Source organism: Procambarus clarkii, chromosome 29 (assembly GCF_040958095.1).
Source record: "Procambarus clarkii isolate CNS0578487 chromosome 29, FALCON_Pclarkii_2.0, whole genome shotgun sequence".
In the NCBI taxonomy this organism is placed as follows: domain Eukaryota; kingdom Metazoa; phylum Arthropoda; class Malacostraca; order Decapoda; family Cambaridae; genus Procambarus; species Procambarus clarkii.
This window is the reverse complement of record NC_091178.1, coordinates 41,361,751-41,373,565: the sequence shown is the minus strand read 5'-3', so window position 1 is coordinate 41,373,565 and position 11,815 is coordinate 41,361,751. Positions and strand designations below refer to the sequence as shown.

At 38.0% G+C, this 11,815-nt stretch overlaps 1 pseudogene; it reads left to right on the top strand.

The window, feature by feature from the left end:
- Positions 1–10,092: 10,092 nt before the first annotated feature.
- LOC138369726 (S-adenosylmethionine synthase-like) lies at positions 10,093–11,248 on the top strand (annotated as a pseudogene).
- The last annotated feature ends 567 nt before the right edge of the window (positions 11,249–11,815 follow it).

The following is an 11,815-nucleotide window of genomic DNA, read 5'->3' as shown; positions in this document are numbered from 1 at the left end:
TATAATATATATCTATATATATATATATATATATATATAATATATATATATATACATATATATAAATATATAATATATATATATATATATATATATATATGTATATATATACATATGTATATATATAATATACATATGATATATATATATATATGAGAGAAAATAATAGGTGGTGATATATTATATATTATGTGAACTACTTACACAAAAAGAAGTTAGTGGTGAAGATCTTCTTGTCCTCTTCTTGTATTACGTTGTTTGGTAAAATACCATGTGTCACCCGTGCTGGTCCTTTCTTGTAATAGATAACGATTGATTCATACCCACAGCCACGCAGATATGTTAGCTGAAAAGCAAATAATATTTAAACAATAACACTATCTGGGAAAATGCAACAAAATAAATGTTTGAAGCATAGCTGGGCATGTGCAATAGAACCCATAATAGAATCACAATACCAGAAATAAATATATTTGATATCCCCAGAGTCAAAGTTATTCTGTGTAAATACTCTATGCAAATAAAGGGACCTTGTCTATGGAACTAACTTGCTAACAAATTTAAAAACTGTCCAACTTCTGCCATTTTAAAAAATAAAACCAAAAAGTACCTAAATTTTTTCTTGATAGTTTCCTAACTAGTGTATTAAACTCGCACTGTATCTTATGAAATCCAATGCCAGAATATATGTGCCTAAACCATACAACTTTTCCATTGTAATCATTGCTATCACCTTATATCATGATTGTTATATTGAATGCATATCTTACTATATTATACCTTGAAATATTCCTCAAATTATGCTACAATTTATATGTTGATAACCCTCAAATTTTACTTTAATGTACATAGTAATCTTTGTGATACTTTCTTACAATGTACCAGCCAATTTTTTCCATTTAAGCTTTAAATTGCCTATTTAAAATTATCTGTTAGATTAAGGACCTGCCCAAAACACTATGTGTGCTAGTGGCTTTACAAGAATGTAAAAAGTAAAGTAAAGGAAAAGTACAAGAACAAAACAAGAAAATTATGCTTATGCAAAATTGCTACAATGTACCTATTAATAATCTTAAAATTTGCTACAAATTACCTACTTATAATTATGTGTTAAATTATGGACTTTCCCATAATGATATGCATGTTAGTGGCATTACCTATACTGCCTACCTGGAGCCCCCTAGAGAGATAGTGACACAAGTTAAGGTAATCCCTTTAGTAAGGTGCTGGGTCAACATAAATAAGCTATAACTAATAAGGACACAAATCAATATGTTCATTTAACAGTGGTATTAACATTTATATAAATATAGCTAAGAATAAGTTTTTACAAGTGTAACAAAGTGAAAGAAATGTATGAAAATTTTGATGATATATTAAAATGCTCATTGATTGAACTTGTCTTCCTATATATAAAGTATAAAAATAGTAAACACAGTACCATTATTGTTGTCTGTAGTTATTTTTGGAACATCTGGTATGTACAGCATACTGTCAAAATCCGATGATCTATCTGAAAAATTGATTGGTAGCGTAAATATTTGAATTCATTGCATAGCCTTTTATACAAACAAAAAAGAAAAATTGTACAGAAAAGCTAACACAACATTATAACACCTTTCTGTGGTACTTTCTATGGTACAAAAGAAAACAAACCTTAATTATAAAGGAAAATAAACTGACAGAAGAACTATGAATACTGCTGAAAATACTTTCCACAAAATATCTGAACCAAGGGATAGTACCCCGAGATTTGAAATATGAAAATTTCACCCTTACAGTATTTAAAAAAAAAGCAGAAAGAGTTAAGCACAAAACTAATGTCCGATCAGCTAGGTATAACACATCTGCAAGCTCATGGCGAAAATCCTAAGGGAGGGAATCATTTACCATCTTTCAGTGAAAAATCTTATTCAATCGACACACCATGGTCTTCTTAAAAACAGATGCTACCTTATAAACCTCCTCACTTTTGGGACATGGTAACATGGTACTCAGATAAAGGGTTTCCGGTGGATGTAGTATACATGGATTATGCTAAAGACTTTAATAAGGTACCACATGGAAGACTAGCAAGGAAATTACAGGTTCATGAAAAAAATTGTAAAGTGCACAAAACAATAGTTAAAACAAAGAGAGCAAAAGGTCATACTAAATGGGAATGAATATGAAGAAATGTGTTAAGTTGAGTACCTCAGGGGTCCATTTTTAAGTCTAAAATATTTTTCATATATTGAACATCTATGATATAGAAAAGAATATAATCTAATCAACCACATCCTCATATTTGCAAATGCCTGGCATTTCACGAGCACTTTGTCCGGGGTTTATATTCTAGCCGGGGAGGATTTACTGGGTTAGGCTAACCTAACCTAACTTAACCAAACCAAACCAAGTATCTCAAGTTACAAATATCTCTGGGAATTCATATTATCTGCTGTTGTAGAATTGACAAAATGGACAGTGTCAACAAAATTATTCCCACATACTCCGTCACTATGTGATGGAGTACACATAGAATAGGGACTGAATTGTCCCTGACAGGGACAATTCTGTAACAAATGTTCTAGCATAAAACTTTGTACAGTTTAGTAATTCCTTACCATTTGATGTACTAGGTAGATCCATGTTTGGTGAAGTTTTATAGCTGGAGCTGGAAGATCCTGTCGAGATGACTTCTTCAAAGAGAATAGCTTCAACACATTGTGTCTTGAGTCTTCCAGTACTTGGCCTACAGTTACCAGATCTGATTTACAGAAACTAGTGAACTATGGAGATAAGATTGTTAATAATATACTTTTTTTGAGATTCATATGACTTGCAGCTTAAAAACCAATCTTATTTTAAAATAGTACACTAAAGTACATAGCAAATTGCGAAATTCGTAGTTTTTTAACTACTTTAAAGCTAAATTCTCAAGCTTTGAAAATAAGCACAATTTGCTATTTTAAGCGGAATCTGGCAACTCTGATTTAGCATGTAAACATTGACTTGCATTCACAATGTAGTTATTTATTTTTCAACAATTTAAAACGAGTTATGAAAATACACACATTGGTACATTATTGCAAAGGCACTATACTATATATATATATATATAAATTGTTGCAAGTCGAGCAACAAATATTTTACATTCAACAACAAATGAGATTGGAAAAGCAGTATTGCCAAAATAGACCCCAGACACACCCTGTGGGTAGTAATGGACCCCCATACCGACCCTATGAGGGGTAGTGGACCCCATAATAACACTATGGGCGATAGTGGACACTATACAAACACTATGGGCGGTAGTTGACTTCATAGAGACCCTGTGGGCGGTAAGGGACCCCCTATCGACCCTGTGGGCGGCAGTGGACCCCCTATCGGTCCTGTGGGCGGCAGTGGACCCCCTACAGACCCTGTGGGCGGCAGTGGACCCCTACCGAACGTGTGGGCGGCAGTGGACCCCCTACCGACCCTGTGGGCGGCAGTGGACCCCCTATCGATCCTGTGGGCGGTAGTGGACCCCCCCATATCGACCCTGTGGGCGGCAGTGGACCCCCTATCGATCCTGTGGGCGGCAGTGGACCCCCTACCGACCCAGTGGGTGGCAGTGGACCCCCTGCCGACCCTGTGGGCGGCAGTGGACCCCTACCGACCCTGTGGACGGTAGTTGACTTCATAGCGACCCAGTGGGCGGTAGTGAACCCCATACCGACCCTGTGGGTGGCGGTGGACTCCATACCGACTCTGTGGGCGGCAGTGAACCCTATATACTAATCCTGTGGGCGATACTGTACCCTATAGTCATCCTGTGGGGGCAATGGATGCCATACATATCCAGTGGGTGTTATTGTACCCCATACTTATTCTGTGGGTGGTTGGAGCCCCATACCCATCCTGTGGGTTATAGTGGACCCCATACTCATCCTGTGGGTGGTATTGGACCCCATACCTATCCTGTGGGTGGTTGTGAGCCCATACCCATCCTGTCGGTGGTAGTGGACGCAATACACATCCAGTGGATGGTATTGGATCCCATACCCTTCCTGTGGGTGGAAGTGATCCCCATACCATTCCTGTGGGTGGATGTGACCCCCATACTCATCCTGCGGGTGTTATTGGACCCCTTACCCACCTAACAGGTGGTAGTGGACCCTAATCCTATAGTTTCCAATAATCCACACCATACCATCCTGTTTGCAGTAGTTTACCCTATATACATTCCAACATAACATCGTTTTCTGTTAGCGTTCCTACAAAACATTTTTTAAAGATTTCTAAAGCACAAACTATAGTATATAATATTGATTGGTGAAGCACTTATTCTATGTAATAATTTATTGTGCTTATTATAATTTACTAAGAACAACTAATATTTCTCAAAACAAAACTACGAGCCTTCAATAGGATGTAGCTGATCTGTAATATTATAAGAGCATGGACAATAGTAGGTGAATTTCACAACCCATGTGGGACCTGAAAACTACAATTTTCGTTATAATTGAACCAATCACGACTATTCAGCTATCTACGTTGATGGACGAGTACTGTGAGACGTAAATTGGTACGTGAGGAAGAGTTTGAGCCTTGGTAAAAAAGTTAACTGGGAATATATCACATATGTACTAAATCACATTCCACATATTGACTTTAAGCACTAGTCATATATGTACTGTCTTGTGTGAGAACGGGTTGAGTAAATGAAGGTTGTGTCGTCAGCAAATAGAATTGGTTTGAGGTGTTGGGAGGCATTTGGAAGGTCATTAATGTAGATGAGAACACATATGGGAACACAAAGAGTAAAACGGTTAAAATGTCAATTGTGTGGGAATAGATTTAGGGATGAATATAACTTGACCCTACATTTGAAATCAATACACATGATTCAGCCTTTGAAAACAAATAGTGAAAAAAAATATGATATATGTGGAAACAAACAGCAAATCAGTCCCAAATCTTTAAACAACTTTTTTACTTGTTTTGAATGTGGAACTGTATTTAAAAGCATAACCAGCCTGGATGAACATTTGTTGGAACAGTTTACCAAAGATATATCAGCTTTAGATTTGATAACTCCAGACATTCATTTTCAGACGTTTTTTGAAAACTAAAAAGTGTATTGGAACATTGACCAAATCTTTAAACAACTTTTTTACTTGTTTCTGGTGGTAACTGGCACCTCAAGGAACATATAAAAGGAGTAGAAATATTAATGAGATTATTAATTCTTCGGAGTGAGAGTAAACACAGATATATATCTCTCCTACCTGAACTTCTTTTCTATTACCACCACATTTTCTTGGCATATATTATGTTCATTTTGGATCTACACTAGCTGCTGGATATGACTTGTACAGGTATAGTTGGAATTTACTTTTTTTTTTTAATTTATGACTTATTTATATTAAATATATTTTAATTACCACATATATTTTATATATTTTAATTAACAATCTACCTTTTGCTTCAGTGCTGCCTACGATGTTACTGTGCCAGCACAAGGAAAAGGTGTAATCAAGATAGATATTCAAGTAAAAGTACCAGAAGGTTGTTATGAAGAATAGCTCCAAGATCTGGTCTTACTTTTTTTTTTTTTTTTTTTAATCACATTGATGTTAGGGTGGTGTCATTGATAGTGAAATGTTTCTGTGGTTCTCTTCAATTATTCTAAAGTATATTTTATTGTGAAAAAGAGAGATCGAATTTCACAACTAATTTGTGAACGAATATTTATTCCTAATTTGTTAGAGGAAGTTTAGGACATTGAGCATACCAAATGCCCCTGTGCCGCAAACTTTTTTTTTTTTGGAATCAACAGAAATTAGTAGTAGTAGTAGTAATCAAACAACTAGCTAAATATACAGTGTGAATTAGTGATTCTCAAACGATTACAGTGATAAGAGTGAGTAACTTATGTGTTAATGAAATGACTGAGGCGGTCTGCCCTAAGGAGGCGGTTGTTATTTCCTAAAACATGCCTACTGAACTTCATTGAAAAGATGGTGTGGACTGTACGTTTAGCTATGGAGTATTCAGATTTTAAACCAGTGTTCAAGGAGGGTCAGGGTCTTCAGCAGCCATATATCACAGTTGGAACAGAAGAGGCAGTTAAACATTTAACTACAGATGGCTTTCAGAATATTGTGATGGTTGTTCCAGAAGAAGGTATTTTCACAAAGGTCATACTTTTCAAATATCCAACTTACTTGGATCCCGATCATCTCTTTTACAATGACAGTGTTGTTTGGGTAAAGAGAAACATTGTTCATTATAAAAAACAAAGTCAGGTTATAGCTTTAATAAAAGGTGAGGCTCCTAAAAAAATTTTGTACAAGGACTAGGCTATAGAAAAGTTTCAAAATACCAAGAGAAGCCAAAATTATGCCTGAAGTGTTATTATTGGGGGCATTTGGTTTTGAAATGTCAGTACGACCCCAGGTGTAAGTACTGTGGTAATAAACATGACTCTAAAGAGTGTACAAAGAAACAAAAATTTCCATTTTGTTGTAATTGTAGAGGTAAGCATACTCCTTGGTCTTATCTATGCCCCATGAATCCTACAAATGCTGTTGCAGGGGGGTGGTATTCTGCCAGCTAAGGGGAAACAAACTAGCTAGGCCCACACAACTTAAAGTCCTGTAGTATACAAATGTAACCTAATTACTACTATTATATTGAATTTTTTGTAGTAACTTTACTAAACTAATCTATGCCTTTGAGATATATATGTATGTATGTAAGCATCTTTCCCATTCCAAACAATATATAATTAACAAATTACAATGTTCGATAATTAAAGGATAATTGGATTAATAAAAGAAAACAAATTAAAATAAATATTTTTTTTGATTTATAGAGGGATATAAAAGAGGAGGTTCTCCTGTTCAATTCACTTGACACAGATGTCAGTAGCATATTATATACCTTGGGCAAAGTTTATGTTGTGACCACCGGGCACACTGGTTACCTTTGTCGACATGAACAATTTGAGAAAGAATGAGTCAAATAAAAGAAGGTGGTTATCACTCAGACGAGATATGAAGCCAATCTTCATAGACAGGATGAATGACTGGATCAGGGAATACCAAATCCCAGAAAATATTGATACATTTGTTGATGACCTTAATCACCAAATTGAAAGTTGTCTTAGAATTCAGCGCCGTACGCCTCGACGAAGACCCCCTCGGAAGAAAATGCCTCGAGGCAAAGATCCACAGAGTAAAGCTGAAGAATTAATTTACATGTGGAGTAAGGCAGCATCCTCCTCCTCCCTCTCAACGGAAATCGTCATGGAACAGCTCCTGCTACAGAATGACAGAAGAACTAGAATAGCGAGAGCACAGTCTAGTGAGGACGAATAAGGAGAACCTATCACAGCCCAGGAAGTAAGGGCGGCTGTTAAGAGAGGTAAAATTACAGCACCTGGTGAGGATGGCATTACCTACGACATACTTAATGCACTGTGTGAAGTGCCTGGGAATCCACTACTCCTATTGTTAACAAATCATTCCTAAATGGAGTTCTGCCCACACAATGGAAACACGCCAAAATTGTTCCCATACCAAAACCGAATGACCCTGGCAATTACAGACCTATCAGTCTCGTGTCATGTACTTGCAAGATGCTGGAAAAGATCATCCTAAAACGACTGTTACACAAAATAGGTAGGTTTGGGGAAGGAGTCAATGGATATGTCAAAGGACGGAGCACAGCCAATTGTATAATTAATTACCTGGTTAATGACACGGCTAGGTACTCTGTATTTGTTGACATAAAAGGAGCCTTCGACAAAGCCCAGGGAATTGCGATCCTGGACGAGCTTGCATGTATGGGTGTCAAGGGGAGACTCATGAAATGGATTGAAGACTACCTCACAGGGAGGAAAGCTAAGGTCTACTTCAATGGAGCAATCTCAAGAACAATGAATATGGAACTCGGGACCCCCCAAGGAGGAGTCTTAAGCCCTACACTATTCAATGTACTTATGAATGCAATTGCCAATATTGATTTTCCTGAAGGAACACAACTAGTGGGATATGCAGACGATGTCCTAATACAAGCTCCCACCTTTGATAAAATAAAACAGGCCATTGAACTCCTTGGAAGGAAATGTATTGAGCTCGGTTTCACTCTCTCCACAAACAAGACAAAAGCATACTCCCATCGCAAGCGGAGAGAAAATGAAGAACTGCAAATTAATGGTGTAACACTTGAATGGGTGACCACTATCGGTACCTTGGCGTCACCGTCGGCTCAAACAAGGGAAAGAAAGAGGAGCTCAATCAAATCATAGGAACATGCAAAAGTCGACTCAGGGAACTGAAACTGAAAGCTATGACTTGGAATGATGGCCATGGAGCCTCTATTGCTATACTTAAAATGATGTACACAAACTATGTACGCTCCGTCATTGACAACGCAGCACCTGTTTTATGTACTTATTCACAAAGTGATATGAATAGGCTAGAAAGCATACAGGATGAAGCCATTTCAATCATTCTTGGAGTTCCAAAGAAAAAAACTGCTGAAATGTCCAATCTACAAAAAGAGTTATTATCCCTTCCCAGTATTAAAGAAAGAATTGTGGAACTGAATGCTAAGCTTGCAATTAGGATTGCCAGAGATCCCCATTATAATGACATGGCTAAAAAAAATTGAGCTCTGTGCTACTTTCAGGGGGAAACAAGAGAAGCAAAAAATGGCATCACAGAGCAGTCGGCTACCTTGAAGATCTTCACCTACTTCAACAAGCTCGTGAGCTCATGCCTGTAGAAAGATTACCTCCCTGGGTGGATCCCCTGAATGACTCGTGCAGGATTATCATCAATGATATGGTAAAGAAAAAAACCAACATGGTACCCCAAGAAATAAGCCACAAGTATCTTAAGGAAATTTATAATGAAGCTGGAGATGAACTAGATCAAATCTTCACTGATGGGTCATCTAATCCTATTAATGGCCGGGCGGGTGCAGCATACACGGTAATTAGAAGGATGATGTATTTTTTTCCACCAAAAAATGAGGAAAAAGCGCGCATTGAGAACTATACCTCTTCAACACAAGCAGAGTTAACTGCCATTGCTATGGCGTTAAGGTATATTATTGAACAGAATACTACTGGTGCAGTGATTTGCACCGATTCGAGAGCAGCACTGCAAAGCCGTAAATAAAGATCGGGACGAGAATCTTTCAATAGTCGCTGAAATTAAGAGAGTTGTGAAGGTACTAACCAACCAGGGAAGAGTTGTCAAGTTCCTGTGGATTCCCTCCCATGTTGGAATCTATGGAAATGAACGCGCAGATGTGTTGGCAGCTGAAGGCGCTGAGGGAGACCATATTGAATACTTCATACCCAAGACTCTTCTAGAAATTAGAAGTATTATTATGGAACATCATCGTCATCCTCAATCATTATGAAACCCCCAAAAAAGAGAATGTGGTGGTTGCGGGAGAGAATTAATAATAGAGAAAAAACATCTTGGATACACATGTCCACACGTACAGCAGCTTTTTGTTAACAACATATAATAAGATGATTTATAATGTATCTTATCTACCATTTGACACAGGCTGTTTACCTTGGAGACTGGTTGGAAATATATGAATTGAATTTCAAATCTTATTGTTCCTTCTATTACATTTTTATATATGACTAATAAATACTTCTATAATTATTGACACAATATTATTATTATCCCTTTCACCAGATGGAATTATTATGTTCATAAAGAGTTAAGGATTACAGGTTACCAAATTATACATTCACTCTTCCAATTAGAATGAGTAATAATGTTTTTTTTTTTAATGGTTTATAATCATTTCAAAATAAAATAAATGATCCATATTCTTTTTTGACTCACAGTTTTGTTATATGACAGAGCAGCTGCACACTTGCTTTACAGTTGCTCAGTTGCTCTCTCTCCACGTGACCAGGTTTGCGTTCTCTCTCTCTCTTTCTCTCTTCACACAATTAGGTCAATGTTTTTAATAATATTCCTTTACATAACGGATTTTTATTTAGTTAAAATCTAGCCAAGGAAACCTAGTCCCAAATTCAAGAGTACTTAGAAGTAACATTTTCGTTCCCCAGGATAGTGCGCTGAGAGCATGGATGGAGATCATGAGACGTTCCTCTTCACCAGTGAGAGGGTAGGCGAAGGCCACCCCGACAAAATTTGCGATCAGATCAGCGACGCAGTGCTTGATGCCCATCTTAGCCAGGACCCTGACGCCAAAGTTGCTTGTGAAACGTGTACCAAAACTGGTATGATCCTGATCTGTGGGGAGATTACGTCCATGGCCCAAGTTAATTATCAACAAATTGTGCGTGATATTGTTAAGAAAATTGGTTTTGATGATTCATGAAAGGGCTTTGACTACAAGACCTGCAATATTCTTCTGGCCCTGGAGCAAAAGTGTGCGGAGATTGCTAATGGTGTACACATCGGGCGCAGTGATGACAACACTGGTTCAGGGGACCAGGGACTGATGTTTGGTTATGCCACTGATGAGACCGATGAGTGCATGCCCTTAACTATTATGCTGGCACACCGTCTCAATCAGAAGATTGCAGAGCTGCGAAGAGATGGGACATTCTGGTGGGCGCGACCTGACTGTAAGACTCAAGTACACATGCCAGTATGCCTTCGATCAAGGAGCTGTTATTCCCAAAAGAGTGAACACTGTTGTCGCTTCTGTACAGCACTCGGAACAAATTACTATCGAAGCTTTGTGTGACGAGGTTATAGAGAAGGTCATCAAGGTCATTATTCCTGAAAAATATATAGATACTCAAACGAAATACCACATCAACCCTTGCGGAGAATTCATCATGGGTGGACCTCAAGGTAACGTTGGGCTAACTGGTAGGAAAATCATCGTTGACACTTACGGTGGGTGGGGCGCTCACGGCGGGGGAGCATTCTCTGGCAAAGATTACACAAAGATTGACCGCTCAGCGGCCTATGCCGCCCGATGTGTTGCCAAGTCACTGGTGAAAAACAAATTATGTAGACGCTGTTTGGTTCAGGTATCTTACGCCATTAGTGTTGTGCACCCCATAAGCATCAGCATCTTCCACTATGGCACCTCACAGTACACATCAAAACAGCTTCTGAAGATTGTTAACCACAACTTTGATCTACGACTAGGACATATTGTCAAGGAGCTGGGCTTAAAGAGACCAATTTACAGTGATACGTCGTGTTATGGACATTTTGGACGGCAACAGTTCTCTTGGGAGCAGCCCAAGAAGTTGACCATCCCTGAATTTTAGAGTCAAATAATTCTTAAGGATGACTATCATTTTTACGTTTTTCATCAAGTCCCTGTTAATATGGGAGAACACTATGTCTATGCTTGATTCACAACTCTCCTAAACACGAGAGTGAAGTTATACAACTTGAGAACACTTTCCCACCAGGAGACTTGAACCCTAGCCAGCACAGAAGCCTGGTGGGAACCTTTAATTTTATATTCAATTGATAGTTTTATATACTTTTTTGACGTTTTATATACCAGAGTATATAAAATCTCCGGGCCTTTTATATATCAGAGTAAATAAAATTAAAATGACTCTATAAGACCAGCGTCTGGGTCAAGATAAATACGTTTTCTTCCACTAATCTGAATCCAGTTTTTTTTATCTTTTTTTCGGTGGGGGGTCCTATGTGATCCTCCTCCTCCTCCTTCTACTGTTTGTGATTCTCCTCCTCCTCCTCCTCCTCCTCCTCCTCCTCCTCCTTCTCCTCCAACTGTTTGTGGTTCTCCTCCTTCTCTTCCAACTGTTTGTGATTCTTCTCCTCCTCCTCCTCCTTCTACTGTTTGTCCT